The sequence below is a fragment of the Pagrus major genome, chromosome 16 (assembly GCF_040436345.1).
Source record: "Pagrus major chromosome 16, Pma_NU_1.0".
NCBI lineage: Eukaryota > Metazoa > Chordata > Actinopteri > Spariformes > Sparidae > Pagrus > Pagrus major.
This window is the reverse complement of record NC_133230.1, coordinates 2232993-2250928: the sequence shown is the minus strand read 5'-3', so window position 1 is coordinate 2250928 and position 17936 is coordinate 2232993. Positions and strand designations below refer to the sequence as shown.

General features: G+C 41.0%; 1 pseudogene; it reads right to left on the bottom strand.

Annotated features, from left to right (window-relative positions):
* Positions 1–1585: 1585 nt before the first annotated feature.
* On the bottom strand, positions 1586–10530 carry LOC141010334 (uncharacterized; annotated as a pseudogene).
* Between the last annotated feature and the right edge of the window lie 7406 nt (positions 10531–17936).

Here is a 17936-nt window from a genome sequence, read left to right as displayed (position 1 = left end):
CACAGCCTCTTCATATGTCACTTTCCACTCTGATTTTACTTGTTGAACTTCTACTGCCTGCTTCCTGACAACGCATCCGCGAAAAGGCTATTGGGGAAACCCTGACCCTGACCCTGACCCTGACCCTAACCCTATTGGGAAGTAATTTGAAGTTGAAAGTCGGAACAGTGGTGTTTTGGAGTGGGGGTGTTTCAGAATGGAAGGCTGTCCCCGCATCCCATATGCTGCTGTGTGGTTCCCTCCACAATGACAGCACTTAACTGCATCCTTGCTGCCACACTGTCCATACGCACGCTCTCCTCCGCATCTTCCGCATCTCTGTTTCCCTTTGCATACATTAGCGGTATGACCATATCGCTTGACATTTATAGCATCTTAGTGGAGCAGGAACATATTCTCTTACGCTAAAACTCATGTATCCTACCATCATTTTCCCAGGAAGCACCTCATCCTTGAACTGTAGCAGAACAGATTCACTATCAACTTTTTCCCCATTTCTAAAGGCCTGGAGCCGTCTAATTCCTGTGACCGTTCCGCCTTTCAGCACTTTCCTGAGCTCCTCCAGGTTTTCTCCAACAGGGATTCCAGTTATCACTCCCCTAGTTCCTCTCCTCTCCCCAACTATCTTTTTTTCCACTATTTTGTTATTACATTACAGTTTCATTGTTTTATTTCTCTGCTCATTATTCTTGCATTTTACCAACAGACTGCCATCACATAATATCTTCACCATCTCTAATTCCCCAATCGCGTTTCTCAATCCAGCTGTTAGAGTGACTGGACACTGCCCACTTTAAATTTAAGAATGATCTTAAATTCTTCCATCATTGTCCTTTACCTGACATCTCTTCCTTCCTCATCCTCCTCTAATGCTCGTTTTTTTGTTAACTGACTATTTCTGCTATCCCTTCTCCCTCCTCCACCTTTCCTGCTCCCACTCATTTCCCACTCCGTCTCCAAATCCTCATCCTCCAACAGTCTACTACAACTTCCCATTTTATTTATATTAATTTAATTAACAATATTTAACACCATTTTTATTCTGTTTTTACAGTGTGTTTACACTATGTTTGTTGTACTCCTTGTATTAAGGTGTAGATCTACTCTGCTTAATTCCACAAATAAATGTGCCACTCTTTTCTAAACTGCTACTTTGAACTAACAGCTTTCTGTTTGGTTACTTACATGGAAGCTACTGGAAAAACTACAAGTATTTAACATATAAATGTTTTTTGCAGTAATAATTCCTCCCATTCATACTCAACATTTAAGATCTCTTCTTAATGAGGAGTAACATCTGGGTACTGTCAACTTATCCTCATGCCAATGTAGGAGAAACACTACACATAAATTAATGTATTAATCACTTGAGATTAATAAAGCACTCGTGAATAGGAGCACCACCTCCGTTCTTTTATCTCTTTGACTAATCTGGAGGAAATTAATCAAATTCGACTAGACAAGGTTAACTTTAATCAATATCAATTCATTCAAATCAATGTATTTAATCTCATTACTGCAGTAGTGGCTTCTACACACAGTTACCATTGGTTTACAGTAAAACAAACCTCCACAGACAACGACATACGGTTAAATATATTTATTTTCATTTAAGTAAATGAGATGGCAACTAAACAACATTAACATATAACAGAAAGACGGTGAGTCTGTAATGACTAATGTAATTAGTTTATGAATGAAATATGGGCGGACGGTGAAATTGCAGGTAGGGTGAAAGCAGTTAAATATTAAGAGAATAGTTTAATGCTAACAGAGCCCTGACCAGCGTATCATACGCTCTGCTGAGAAGGTGATTGGCTGCAACCTTCCATCCCTTCAGGACCTGCACAGCTCCAGGGCTCTGAGGTGTGCAGGTAGGATTGTGGCCGACCCCTCCCATCCCGGTCACAGACTTTTTGACACTCTCCCCTCTGGCAGGAGGCTGCGGTCCATCAGGACCAAAACCTCCCGCCACATGAACAGTTTCTTCCCCTCTGTAGTTGGGATCCTTAACGAGGCCCGGAACCCCCACTGACACTGACACGGACTCTTGCACTCAAACCCACTACCGCCCTTCAAGTCTTTGCATTACATTAATGCAGAATTTGTACATATTACATATTTTATTTTTCATATTTATTATAGTCACTGTTTGTTTATTGTCTTCAATGTATACACCTTATTCACCTAGACAAATTCCTTGTTGGTGTAAAATCCTTCTTGGCAATAAATCTGTTTCTGATTCTGACCAAATTTCTCCTGAACTTAAAGAATCTTCTTTCGTTGGAAACCGCCCACACGGTTTCTTAAACAGCCTGTCGCTGTAACGTCTTTGTTAATGATGATGGAGATGATGAAGATGACGATGATGATGGTCTTCCTCAGTCGCTGTCGGTGGTGATTCTTAGGCTCTGACTGATGAACTACTTTAACTTATTATTATTAGAATCCAAGTCTAAAACTCACAGAAACAAACTAAAACTAAACTAACATTTTTAATGTTTCAAATCGTGTTTCACCTTTCCCAGAATGTCACCATGGCTTAATGTGGACTGTCTTAAACACAAATCACATAAATCACTAAAACATTAAGTATACGGCTTCTCACCTGTGTGGACCCTCATGTGACGAGTTAACTGAGGACGAAGCACGAAAGCCTTCCCACAAGTATCACAGGTAAAAGGCTTCTCACCTGTGTGGAATCTCATGTGTCGATTTAATTCTGAACAAGATTTGAAAGTCTTCCCACACATGTTGCAAGTATACGGCTTCTCACCTGTGTGGATTCGCATGTGGGCTGTTAAGTGACCAGGACACCTGAAAGTCTTCCCACATGTTTTGCAAGTATACGGCTTCTCACCACTCACCAGTGTGGATTCTCATGTGCAGGTTCAATATACTACGAGTCCTGAAATCTTTCCCACATGTGTTGCAAGAATAAGGCTTCTCACCAGTGTGGATTCTCATGTGGACTGTTAAGTTTGCATTTTGGCTGAAAGTCTTCCCACATGTTTTGCAAGAATAAGGCTTCTCACCAGTGTGGATTCTCATGTGCAGATTCAATTCACCACGAGTCTTGAAAGTCTTCCCACATGTTTGGCAAGAATACGGCTTCTCACCTGTGTGGAATCTCATGTGCTGATTCAATTCACCACGAGTCTTGAAAGCTTTCCCACATGTGTTGCAAGAATACGGTTTCTCACCTGTGTGGGTTCTCATGTGGACTGTTAAGTCAGCACTTCGAGTGAAAGCTTTCCCACATGTTTTGCAAGTATACGGCTTCTCACCAGTGTGGATTCTCATGTGCCGATTCAATTCATCACGAGTCTTGAAAGTCTTCCCACATGTGTTGCAAGAATATGGTTTCTCACCTGTGTGGGTTCTCATGTGGACTGTTAACACAGCACTTTGAGTGAAAGCTTTCCCACATGTTTTGCAAGTATACGGCTTCTCACCTGTGTGGGTTCTCATGTGGATTGTTAAGTGAGCACGACTCCTGAAATCTTTCCCACATGTTTGGCAAGAATAAGGCTTCTCACCTGTGTGGGTTCTCATGTGGATTGTTAAGTGAGCACGACTCCTGAAATCTTTCCCACATGTTTGGCAAGAATAAGGCTTCTCACCTGTGTGGGTTCTTAGGTGTGTATTCAATCGGGACTTAATCTTAAAAGCCTTTCCACATGTGTCACATTTGAAGGACTTTTTACCTGGGTGAGTGTTATGGCGAATGTCTGATGAGGAAGAGTTTTTTGCATTTTCACTGTGTCTTTTTCTTCCGTGATGTCTTTTCTTTTGTTTTGGCTCTCCATCTCCAGCTGATCCTGAATCTCCATGTTTTCCTCCTTTCTGATCTTGGCTCTCAGCTACATGAGAGTTGTTGGAGAGGAGCTGGTGGTCACTTTTTGGTTCTGCTTCACTGTGGTCACTTTCCTCATAAGTTGGAGTCAACATGACAGTATCCGTCTCAACCTTCAGTACAAGCTGCTCTCCCTCCCGACTGGTGCAGAGTTCCTCCTGTTCCTCTTTAATCTCTGGAGGCTCTGGGTCCTCTTGGTCCAGACTGGAGTTCCTCTCCTGGTTACAAACCTGCTGGTCAGTGAGAACCTCCTCCTCCTTACAGACATGTTGCTGTGGGAGCTCTGGAGGGACAGAGAACAAAAGGCAGAGATTATTTAATCAACCAATCAACCTTTATTTGTAGTAACTTGTATTATGTAAACCTGAGCACATTTCAATTCATCCTCAAATATGCATGTTCTTCTTCAGGAACAGCAACTGAACAGCATGCTCAGAGGTGAGTGCACTTCTCTGAGTGGTGATTAGCACCGGTATGAGTCTCCTGCATCCCTCTTTTTTGTAGTATGTAGGAGTGCGTTTCCCACTCGTTATCAATAAAATGGGCAGTCCTTGCTTCACGTAGGACTCTGTGGCCCGTGAAGTCCATCCATCGCAGGTGAGCACAATTCTCTCTGCAGACTGGAGCGATCCTCCACCTTTCCTCTCGTCTCATCATAAAGAGCTGGAATAGCTTCTGCTGTGAAACATGTCCTGCTCTGTATTTCATACCTTGGTTCCAGTGTTTGTAGCATTTGGCAAAAAACATAATTTTCCTTGTTAGCAATGTTTTGAATGTAAAATCTACATTTTTTTTCAATAGCTTCCAGGTCATCTGACCGATTGACTCCAAGCCAATGCCGACATGTCTTCATAATAGGTTCAATGAGACACACCTCTTTCTGTTGAGTTTTAGTGCTCCTCGTATTGTTCTGAACGTTTTGTGTGTAAAATCAGCATTTTTTGAGTGGAGTTTGGCTGCGGTCTTCTATAGAACGGAGCCCAGCCGTGCAGCGGGCACTCAGAACCTCCGGAGTCCCGGAGTGGAATGAACCAACACGAGGGAAACACTCGTCTGTTCGCTCCATGTAGTGAAACGTGGCTGCGATGCATATCTCCCCCTCTATGGCCACTCCAGGGCTCTGAACATTAGTGTTGTTAAAATAATAAACTTGTCCTCACCTGTCCTGTGTAACTTTACTTGGGGTTTCCAGCAGATATCCAGCAGGACGCGCTGCCGATCGATCTCTTCCTCGTACTGGACGATAGTTGTTTTAAACACTCGGAATATTTCTTCAGCAGCAGCAGTTAGTCGCTCGTTGACAAACTCTCTCAAACTCTCAACTGAACTCATTGTTCTTTAATTACTAATTCAATAATGAGCTGCGCTGTGACTCAGTACCGTCTTCCACTTCGTTCATTACACACAGGCAGCTAATGCTGCTAGCTGCTACTGTTGACTTCCGCTGGGTGTCACGCTGTTAAGCTCCGACGGGGGAAGTGCGGAGGCTTTTATTTCCGCTTCAGACTGAACACATTTTATTCAGAACCTGTTTAAAACATATCTGACTACACTTTTAAACCTTAATAAATAATTTGGATAAAAAATGTTGTGCAGTTGCTCAGCAAACTCCCCCAAACTTTTATACATTTATTTATATGAATTTAATTAACTATATTTAACACCATTCTTATACTGTTTTTACACAGTGTGTTTACACTATGTTTGTTGTACTCCTTGTATTAAGGTGTAGATCTACTCTGCTTAATCCCACAAAGAAATGTGTCACTCTTTTCTAAACTGCTACTTTGAACTAACAGCTTACTTTTTGGTTACTTACATGGAAGCTACTGGAAAAACTACAAGTATTTAACATATAAATGTTTATAGAAAAGCATGACACGAGGAGCGATAATAAGTGGGACACATGAGACCGATTAACTGGACTCTTTAATCATCATTTTCACAAATATGGGATAATCAGCATGAAGATATTGACACATAAACATATTGTGACATCTTCTCAAAGTGAAATTGTACACATTCAGCTTTTAGCTCATCATTTCTCCTGTGTATATTGAGCCTCTGAAGATTTTTCAAGTATATAATTTCAAGTTAAAGTTCTGGAATTATGCATGAAACACTAGAACTGAATCACCTTCAACATATTTTGCAAAATTGTGGCTTCTCACCTGTGTGAGTTCTCATGTGACAAGTTAAGTTAGAACGCAACCCAAAAGCCTTCCCACAATTTTCACAGGTAAAAGGCTTCTCACCTGTGTGGATTCTCTTTTGTTGATTTAATGCAGTCTTGAATTCCATCCCACATGTTTGGCAAGAAAAAGGCATTTCAAAAAGGAATTAAAACTTGATCAAAACGTCTAAACACACTTGATTATTGAAGAACTAATCACTTACATATTTCTTTTAGTTCTAGCCTAATACTTATTAAACGGGGCATATCAGAGACATTTACTGGTAATAGAAAGATGAGGTATTTAAACAATAGATCTCCTGAAAGTCTGTCCCAATCGTACCAGGACTCACTATCAGAAGGTGCTGTGGTTCCTCCAAACACAGGACATTTACACACACAAAACTTTATCTCAGACAAAAAATCAGTTTTATGAACTTCTTTTCCTGTTTACTAATTTGTTAAAATTAAGAGGATGAGATTCCAGCTTAATGGTTATTTAAAACTTGGTTGAAACCTGGATAAGTGCAGAAACCTCCACAGATAAGAGAAAAGCATGGTCGTAAACCACTGAGTGTCAAGGTGGGGCCCAGAGTACTTTTACTCTGGAGCATGTGTGTGTTAATTAGATCAGGAGAGAACACAGAACATCAGCCGTCATTAGTCTCATTTACAATTGCAAAGACTTTCCTTTATAACACATGATTGTGACAGTTCTCTGTTTCTCTTGATGCCTGGAGAGTGGATTGATTTGATGAGGAACCTCGATTGACCAGAAAAGAAAGGAATGTGGCTGTCTCCGAGGGAAGGAGGACAGACGATGTTAGATAGTTATAAATAACCTTAGGGAGTCTCCTGGGAAACGTCTATCTGACGGCTTTATTGTAAAGAAAACAACGTCCTCCTTGCCAAGCGAGGAGGAGAGAGACTGCAAGGCAAAGTCAGCTCCTATCTGTAAAGGAATGTTTGCCTTCCACTTAGAACAAGGCCTCAATTAATAGCAGAGACGAGGGACATGTGATCCTACACCGTACTCTTTCCTATTTCCAGACATTCTCTTAATCATACTTCTCCCTCCTCCACCTTTCCTGCTCGCACTCATTTCACACTCCGTCTCCAAATCCTCATCCTCCGACAGTCTACTACTGAAGTGTATGGGCTGTTCTCCTCCAAAGGTGTCGGCGTGTAGTATGTTGATAAAAGAAATTCTGCGGAGGCAAGGCTGGGTGGATATGATAGAGCAATCTTTATGGAAACAGATCTCAAGCCAGCGTCCGAACCAGAGTGTGGCCACTCCCTGGTTTTCTCAAATCCTGGCAAAGTGACGCCCAAAAATGCTTTGCCCTCTGCTCTATCAGAACTCCTCTCGGACCCTCAGTCTTAGGAGCTCAACCAAATTCACCCCCGTTCTCTGGTGTGTGTGTCCTTTTAGAGTCCATTCGCTCAGGCCCGCCTGTTTCCTCTAATTGTTCACTTTTGGGGAACTGAGGGCCCCTCTATCCTGTTCGAAAAGGATGGGTCTGCATAACATCTCTCTCTCAAGGGAATATGTGTACGTGGATGTGTGTGCGTGACTATGTTGATGTTAGTCTCTCTACACTTAGATGGAAATGTAACCATTGAATCAACCTGAACCTCTCTCTATCCTTAGATGGAAATGTATACATTGAATCAACCCTGAACCTCTCTCTATCCTTAGATGGAAATGTATACATTGAACCTCTGAATTCCTCAGTCCTTGGTGTGGGGCCTCTTCCTTTAGCTATTCTCTGACACACACTACAAGGCTAATATGTTGTTATCCTGGACATGAGACCTCTATGTTGTCCCCTTCCCAAATATACTTAAAGGGAAGCATCTGGTCCTGTCCCATCCTGTCCTGTCACTCAGAACTCAGGAGGTATAAGAAACACACAGACACTACAACTTCCCATTCTGATCCAGTCACAACTAAGATTAGGCCAAAACAACACCCAAATCACCTGCTCTCCACCTTCCGGGTCCCCTCACTCGCGGAGGCTTTTATTTCCGCTTCAGACTGAACACATTTTATTCAGAACCTGTTCAAAACATACCTGACTACATTTTTAAACCTGAATAAATATTAGGACAAAAAATGTTGTCCAGTTGCTAAGCAAACTCCAAAATACTTTTATTCTATTCTTTATCTTTTTCCATTTCGTAAATGTATCTATATTAATTTAATTAACTATATTTAACACCATTTTTATAGTTTTTACACAGTGTGTTTACACTATGTTTGTTGTACTCCTTGTATTAAGGTGTAGATCTACTCTGCTTAATTCCACAAAGAAATGTGTCACTCTTTTCTAAACTGCTACTTTGAACTAACAGCTTACTTTTTGGTTACTTACATGGAAGCTACTGGAAAAACTACAAGTATTTAACATATAGATGTTTATAGAAAAGCATGACACGAGGAGCGGTAATAAGTGGGACACATGAGACCGATTAACTGGACTTTTTTAATCATCATTTTCACAAATATGGGCAAATCAGGATGAAGATATTGACACATAAACATATTGTGACATCTTCTCAGTGGGAAATTGTACACATTCAGCTTTCAGCTCATCATTTCTCCTGTGTATATTGAGCCTCTGAGGATTTTTCAAGTATATAATTTCAAGTTACAGTTCTGCAATTATGCATGAAAAACGAGAACTGAATCACCTCCAACATATTTCGCAAATACAAAGCTACTCGCCTGTACGTGTCCTCAAATGTCTCTTCAAAGCGACTGATCAGAGAAACTTTTCCTCCAGGTCTTTCAAAATTATGGCTTCTCACCTGTGTGGGTTCTCATGTGACGAGTTAAGTTACCGTTTTGATTGAAAGTCTTCCCACAAGTTTGGCAAGTATACAGTTTCTCACCAGTGTGGGTTCTCATGTGGACTTTTAAGTTTGCACTTTGGCTGAAAGCTTTTCCACATGTTTTGCAAGAATAAGGCTTCTCACCTGTGTGGATTCTCATATGTTGCTTTAACTCACCACAGGATAAGAAATCTTTCCCACATGTTTTGCAAGTATACAGTTTCTCACCTGTGTGAGTTCTCATGTGACGTTTTATGGCACTGTTGACATTGAAAGTCTTCCCACATATTTTGCAAGAATACGGTTTCTCACCTGTGTGGATTCTCATGTGAACTGTTAAGGATGCCCTTTGGTTGAAAGTCTTCCCACATGTTGTGCAAGAATAAGGCTTCTCACCTGTGTGGATTCTCATGTGACCTTTTAAGTGAGCATTTCGGCTGAAAGCTTTCCCACACGTTTTGCAAGAATAAGGCTTCTCACCTGTGTGGATTCTCATGTGGACTTTTAAGTGAGTACTTCGGCTGAAAGATTTCCCACATGTTTTGCAAGAATACAGTTTCTCACCTGTGTGGGTTCTCATGTGAACTGTTAAGGATGCACTTCGGTTGAAAGCTTTCCCACACGTTTTGCAAGAATACAGTTTCTCACCTGTGTGGATTCTCACGTGACGTGTTAAGTGAGCACTACAGTTGAAAGCTTTCCCACATGTTGTGCAAGAATACGGTTTCTTACCTGTGTGGATTCTCATGTGAACTGTTAAGGATGCACGAAGCCCGAAAGCCTTCCCACAAATTTCACAGGTAAAAGTCTTCTCACCTGTGTGAGTTATCATGTGACATTTTAAGTTAACGGTTAGCTTGAAAGTCTTCCCACATGTTTGGCAAGAATACGGTTTCTCACCTGTGTGGATTCTCATGTGACAGTTTAAGTGAGCACTTTGGCTGAAAGTCTTCCCACATGTTTGGCAAGAATAAGGCTTCTCACCAGTGTGGATTCTCATGTGCATATTTAATACACCACGAGTCTTGAAAGTCTTCCCACATGTTTGGCAAGAATAAGGCTTCTCACCAGTGTGGATTCTCATGTGCATATTTAATACACCACAAGTCTTGAAAGTCTTCCCACATGTTTTGCAAGAATGCGGCCTCTCAACTCTGTGGGTCGTTAGGTGTACATTCAATAGGGACTTAAACTTAAAAGCCTTTCCACATGTGCCACATTTAAGAGACTTTTTACCTGGGTGAGTGTTATGGTGAATGTCTGATGAGGTAGAGTTTTTTGCATTATCACTGTGACTTTTGCTTCTGTGATGTCTTTTCTTTTGTTTTGGCTCTCCATCTCCAGCTGATCCTGAATCTCCATGTTTTCCTCCTTTCTGATCTTGGCTCTCAGCTACATGAGAGTTGTTGGAGAGGAGCTGGTGGTCACTTTTTGGTTCTGCTTCACTGTGGTCACTTTCCTCATAAGTTGGAGTCAACATGACGGCATCCGTCTCAACCTTCAGTACAAGCTGCTCTCCCTCCAGACTGGTGCAGAGTTCCTCCTGTTCCTCTTTAATCTCTGGAGGCTCTGGGTCCTCTTGGTCCAGACTGGAGTTCCTCTCCTGGTTACAGACCTGCTGGTCAGCGAGAACCTCCTCCTCCTTACAGACATGTTGCTGTGGGAGCTCTGGAGGGAGAGAGAACAAAAGGCAGAGATTATTTAATCAACCACTCAACCTTTATTTGTAGTAACTTGTATTATGTAAACCTGAGCACATTTCAATTTATCCTCAAATATGCATGTTCTTCTTCAGGAACAGCAACTGAACAGCATGCTCAGAGGTGAGTGCACTTCTCTGAGTGGTGATTAGCACCAGGATGAGTCCATCCATCGCAGGTGAGCACAATTCTCTCTGCAGACTGGAGCGATCCTCCACATTTCCTCTCGTCTCATCATAAAAAGCTGGAATAGCTTCTTCTGTGAAATATGTTCTGCTCTGTATTTCATATCTTGGTTCCAGTGTTTGTACCATTTGGCAAAAAACATCATTTTCCTTGTTATTAATGTTTTGAATGTAAAATCTACATTTTTCCCAATAGTTTCCAGCTCATTTGATCCACTGACACAAAATCAATGCCGACATGTCTTCATAATAGGTTCAACGAGACACACCTCTTTCTGTTGAGTTTTAGTGCTCCTCGTATTTTTCTGAACGTTTTGTGTGTAAAATCAGCATTTTTTGAGTGGAGTTTGGCTGCGGTCTTCTATAGAACGGAGCCCAGCCGTGCAGCGGGCACTCAGAACCTCCGGAGTCCCGGAGTGGAATGAACCAACACGAGGGAAACACTCGTCTGTTCGCTCCATGTAGTGAAACGTGGCTGCGATGCATATCTCCCCCTCTATGGCCACTCCAGGGCTCTGAACATTAGTGTTGTTAAAATAATAAACTTGTCCTCACCTGTCCTGTGTAACTTTACTTGGGGTTTCCAGCAGATATCCAGCAGGACGCGCTGCCGATCGATCTCTTCCTCGTACTGGACGATAGTTGTTTTAAACACTCGGAATATTTCTTCAGCAGCAGCAGTTAGTCGCTCGTTGACAAACTCTCTCAAACTCTCAACTGAACTCATTGTTCTTTAATTACTAATTCAATAATGAGCTGCGCTGTGACTCAGTACCGTCTTCCACTTCGTTCATTACACACAGGCAGCTAATGCTGCTAGCTGCTACTGTTTACTTCCGCTGGGTGTCACGCTTTTAAGCTCCGACGGGGGAAGTGCGGAGGCTTCTTCTTCTTCTTCTTCTTCTTCTTCTTCTTCTTCTTCTTCTTCATGGCGGTCGGCAAACAACTTTTAGCTGTGCATTACCGCCACCTTCTGAACTGGAGTGTGGATCAGAATGGAATACTACGACTACTGGTAGAGGATCAAAATAATAATAATAAAATAATAATAATAATAATAATAATAATAATAATAATAATAATAATAAATAAACAAAGAAAATGATAATATTAATACCTATATTCTTTTGATTAAAACATTTGATAAATTTGATTTGCTCTCTACTGAGTCTGTCTCTCAGAATCCTCCTTTGCCGCTGATACTTAGGACCATTTATAATGACATGTTCAACTGTTTCTTGATAATTACACTGTTCACACAAACCAGTTTCATGTTTCCCAATTACTTTCATCATACAAATCTCATTCTTGATATTATATCTTCTTCTTTTTTACTTCTACTATTTTCTCTCATCCTTCCCACCTCCCTTTGGATACTGTAGAACACTCTACCTTTATTTTCCTTGTTCCAACCCTCCTGCCACTTCTTTTTCATTTCTACTTTGATTATGCTTTTAACTTCCGCCTTACTATAGTTTACTGTCATATTCTTCACATTTACTCCTGCTTTGGTAATTTTATACAGTTTGAGCTATTTCCACCAGAATATCTTGTCTTGTTTCTGATTGCATGTTTTTGAGACTGGTTAATGAACTGCTTGAATCTGATCCTATTAGTACTTTAGTTTATTTCTTTCCACCCACTCAAGTGCTCAAAGAATAGCTACCATTTCTCTCGTAAATACCGATGTTATTACTGATTCTTTTAATTGACACAATATTTAAATCTGGGATGGTGAACGCAACTGCTACTCTGTTGTTAGTTGTCTTTGATGCATCAGTATATACTTTAGTAAATGTTGAATAATGTTCCTCTATATATCTATCAACCTGATTCCTATTTATACTTTTCCCTTTCTTCCTTTCTAACAGACAGTAGGCGACATGAGGGGGGATGAGGGGGGATGCCGTCCCCCTTGTTAGCAAAATTACCAAAAAGCATCCCCCTTGTTAACCTGCCATCACTCTCCATCCCCTAGTAGCAGAAAGTGTGTTACAAATCACAAGCGGCCGCGATCGACGGCGCACAGTTGAGCCGTGCACGGCATAGAGCATCCGGTCAATTTTCAAAATAAAACACCGTGTGCAGACTCCCGATTGTATAAAAACGTCAAAATCTGAGCAAGTCAACAAAATCGGGCAGGCCAAAGGCTCGGTTCTGAAACGTTCCCGCCTGGTTCTCTTCATACATTCATGGTATGACGTCGTGCGGAGGGCGGAACAAAACCTGTAGCAGACGCGACGTCATAGAGCAGCTTCCGGTGGATCCCCAGCGCGTCTCTCTGTAGAGGAGGAGCACAACAAGTTTCCTTTTCTAAAACTAAAATGTTACTTTCTGTAAGTGTTTTTAGTGTCTGTTCAGAACATGGTGGCTTATGTTCTGTTGGTAATTGTCATGTTTGTGCTGGTTTATAGTTCAACCATTAGTGAGGCAGCTGTTACATTTCCTGACACCAGCTGTTTTAGTCCCGTTGAAGCGCGCTCTGCTGGACAAACTGTGTCATTACACCAATTTTAAATTAGCCCAAGCATGTTTTTCTCCATTATAGTTTTTAAATATAAGGTTTTCATATCAGTGCATATCGGACAATATATACACTGATACTGATATATCTGTGAGAGGCTCATATTGGCCGATAAATCGGTCGGGCTCTACTATTTTGCACAATATTCATTTTGTGTCCCTCAAGGAATTTAGATGGTAAAAAATTCCAAGGGGTCATGTAACTTAAAATGACCCTGCTTGTAGTGTATTGTGAGAAACATGAGAAAACCCTGCCTGAATAAACTCAGTCCACTGCATACAATTTAAAGGTGTATTTACTTGTTACTTTAATACAGTTATACAAAGACAATTGTAGTAGGGAGAGAAGGAAGATAACTGGATTAAATGGAGTTGTAAAATTAGAAATGCCACAGTTGTGGTTAAGGCATCAACAATGTCCTTTGGGAGGTGGACATAGGTGTGTCGGGGCAGGGTGCTGCTCCCATTGAGCCATCCCCCTGTTAAAAATTAACAAATCACCCTCTGCTAACAGATGTATGTCTACCTCTATTTCTCTTAATAGCCAAGGTGGGACAGTGGAGGATGGTACAGTGGGGCTTAACACTAAATCCCCTATCCCTATTTCTATACTGCATCCCCCATCATCCAACCAAAGCTCTTCAACTGTCTTCTTTCCTTCTCTTGACACATCTGTAACACCTTCTGAGTGGGCTGACTCTCCTTATGGCCCTTTAGGTTTGCCCAGTATGTTAGTGAAATCTGATTTCTTCTTATTTCTAATGGCATTTCATTCATCTCCACTTGTAAAGCTGACACTGGGGTTGTATTAATAGCACCACAGCGGAGTCTCAAGGCCTGATATCTAAGTGTATCCAATTTTTTTAGTAAAGTTTTTGAAGCAGACTGGTAAATTGTGCAGCCATAGTCAAGACCTTCCCTGATTAGCCCAATGTAAACAGCTTTCAGAGACACTTTATTTGCTCCCCACTCGTTACCCCTCAAACATCAACAACATTCAGTACTTTTTTACATTTTCCAACAATTGTCCCTATGTGAATTTTCCAAGTAAGATTCTTGTCGAACCAGATACGTAGATATTTGAAACATTCTACTCTTTCTAAATTTTCTCCATACATTTTAAGTTGAATCTGATCCTGAATTTTGCTTTTTGTGAAACAGACGACCTTTGTGCGTTGGGGGGCAGAGCCGGTCTGGCTTGTCAAAGAGTCTGTCTTTCGTTGGAAACCGCTTGCACGGTTTCTGAAACAGCCCGTTACTGAAACTTCTTTATCAATGATGATGATCTTGATAAAGATGATGGTCTTCTTCGTCGCTTTGAGTGGTGGTTCTTAGGCTCTGACTTGTAAACTAATTGAACTTCCTTTAGTTCTAGCCTAATACTTATTAAACAGGGCATATCAGAGACATTTACTGGTAATAGAAAGATGAGGTATTTAAACAATAGATCTCCTGAAAGTCTGTCCCAATCGTACCAGGACTCACCATCAGGAGATGCTGTGGTTCCTGCAAACACAGGACATTTACAGACATCTGTTAAGATTAAGAGGATGAGATTCCAGCTTAATGGTTATTTAAAATTTGGTTTCAATCTGGATGAGTGCAGAAACCCCCACAGATAAGAGAAAAGCATGGTCGTAAACCACTGAGTGTCAAGGTGGGGCCCAGAGTACTTTTACTCTGGAGCATGTGTGTGTTAATTAGATCAGGAGAGAACACAGAACATCAGCCGTCGTTAGTCTCATTTACAATTGCAAAGACTTTCCTTTATAACACATGATTGTGACAGTTCTCTGTTCCTCTTGATGCCTGGAGAGTGGATTGATTTGATGATGAACCTCAATTGACCAGAAAAGAAAGGAATGTGGCTGTCTCCGAGGGAAGGAGGACAGACGATGTTAGATAGTTGTAAATAACCTTAGGGAGTCTCCTGGGAAACGTCTATCTGACGGCTTTATTGTAAAGAAAACAACGTCCTCCTTGCCAGGTGAGGAGGAGAGAGACTGCAAGGCAAAGTCAGTCAAAGTCCTTCAGCTAATACTCTATACTTGTTCCAATTTGCTTCTTCAAATTTCCATCTTCCTTCTCTCTCGTCCTGTTTCATCTCCCTTTCAACTCCAACACCTATGAATATTGGAGAGTGATCACTCCCTATAGTGCTTCCTTTAAATACTTCCCAATTACTCTTCTCGACCAGTGACTGTGATACCAAAGTAAGGTCTACTGCTGACTCTGTACCCTTCCCCAAATTAACCCTTGTGCCTACTCCATCATTTAAACACACCAATTCCTTCTCATCTATGAGTTCCTCTAAAATCTCTCCATTTAAATCTTCTTTTTCCCCCCACACTGTGCTATGTGCATTAAAATCCCCACACCAGATGATATTACCTCTCCAGTGTTCCAATATTAACTCTAGTTTTCCTTTTTCTAACTTTTTGCATGGGTTATAAAAATGTACTATTTTCATACTACCATTCTTACTCCATATTTCAAAAACTATTACCTCTAACTTTTGTATTGTATCTAACTGTCTATAATTTATACCTTCTTTAATAAATATTGCACATCCCCCTCCATTACCATTGTTTCTATCTTTGCGGATAACAGTATACCCCTTAATAATGGACTCCAGAGTTGTTTTGAGCCATGTTTCCTGAATGCATATGATGTCTGGTTTCCTTTCTAAATGATCAATATATCCTGTAAACTCCTGTCCATTCGCTATCAGACTCCTGGCGTTCCATTGAAGTATCAACACTATGTTATGATTTGCGAAGCTGCCTCCGAGGTCCTTTCTCCGTGGCTAAGGTCAGTCTGTATCTTTTCCCGTGATAAATCTTTCATGTTAAGGAATTTAGCTGCTGCCTTAACTATGATTTTGATTTTCTCTGTCTTGGTTTTCCTTTGCTCTGAACAGTTGATGACGCAAGCTAAGAATAGCACTAATCTGTCCATTGGCACTCCTGCATTGTCCTTTTGTGCCCGGCCTGAAGCCACACTTGTTTCATGTTTGCTTTGGTTGACTCCTTCTTCTCTTCTTTCATTGTTACATATCTGCACAGCCTCTTCATATGTCACTTTCCACTCTGATTTTACTTGTTGAACTTCTACTGCCTGCTTCCTGACAACGCATCCGCGAAAAGGCTATTGGGGAAACCCTGACCCTGACCCTGACCCTAACCCTAACCCTTTTGGGAAGTAATTTGAAGTTGAAAGTCGGAACAGCGGTGTTTCGGAGTGGGGGTGTTTCAGAATGGAAGGCTGTCCCCGCATCCCATATGCTGCTGTGTGGTTCCCTCCACAATGACAGCACTTAACTGCATCCTTGCTGCCACACTGTCCATACGCACGCTCTCCTCCGCATCTTCCGCATCTCTGTTTCCCTTTGCATACATTAGCGGTATGACCATATCGCTTGACATTTATAGCATCTTAGTGGAGCAGGAACATATTCTCTTACGCTAAAACTCATGTATCCTACCATCATTTTTCCAGGAAGCACCTCATCCTTGAACTGTAGCAGAACAGATTCACTATCAACTTTTTCCCCATTTCTAAAGGCCTGGAGCCGTCTAATTCCTGTGACCGTTCCGCCTTTCAGCACTTTCCTGAGCTCCTCCAGGTTTTCTCCAACAGGGATTCCAGTTATCACTCCCCTAGTTCCTCTCCTCTCCCCAACTATCTTTTTTTCCACTATTTTGTTATTACATTACAGTTTCATTGTTTTATTTCTCTGCTCATTATTCTTGCATTTTACCAACAGACTGCCATCACATAATATCTTCACCATCTCTAATTCCCCAATCGCGTTTCTCAATCCAGCTGTTAGTGACTGGACACTGCCCACTTTAAATTTAAGAATGATCTTAAATTCTTCCATCATTGTCCTTTACCTGACATCTCTTCCTTCCTCATCCTCCTCTAATGCTCGTTTTTTTGTTAACTGACTATTTCTGCTATCCCTTCTCCCTCCTCCACCTTTCCTGCTCCCACTCATTTCCCACTCCGTCTCCAAATCCTCATCCTCCAACAGTCTACTACAACTTCCCATTTTATTTATATTAATTTAATTAACAATATTTAACACCATTTTTATTCTGTTTTTACAGTGTGTTTACACTATGTTTGTTGTACTCCTTGTATTAAGGTGTAGATCTACTCTGCTTAATTCCACAAATAAATGTGCCACTCTTTTCTAAACTGCTACTTTGAACTAACAGCTTTCTGTTTGGTTACTTACATGGAAGCTACTGGAAAAACTACAAGTATTTAACATATAAATGTTTGTTTTTTGCAGTAATAATTCCTCCCATTCATACTCAACCTTTAAGATCTCTTCTTAATGAGGAGTAACATCTGGGTACTGTCAACTTATCCTCATGCCAATGTAGGAGAAACACTACACATAAATTAATGTATTAATCACTTGAGATTAATAAAGCACTCGTGAATAGGAGCACCACCTCCGTTCTTTTATCTCTTTGACTAATCTGGAGGAAATTAATCAAATTCGACTAGACAATGTTAACTTTAATCAATATTAATTCATTCAAATCAATGTATTTAATCTCATTACTGCAGTACTGCCACTGCAGTAGTGGCTTCTACACACAGTTACCATTGGTTCTCCACAGTAAAACAAACCTCCACAGACAACGACA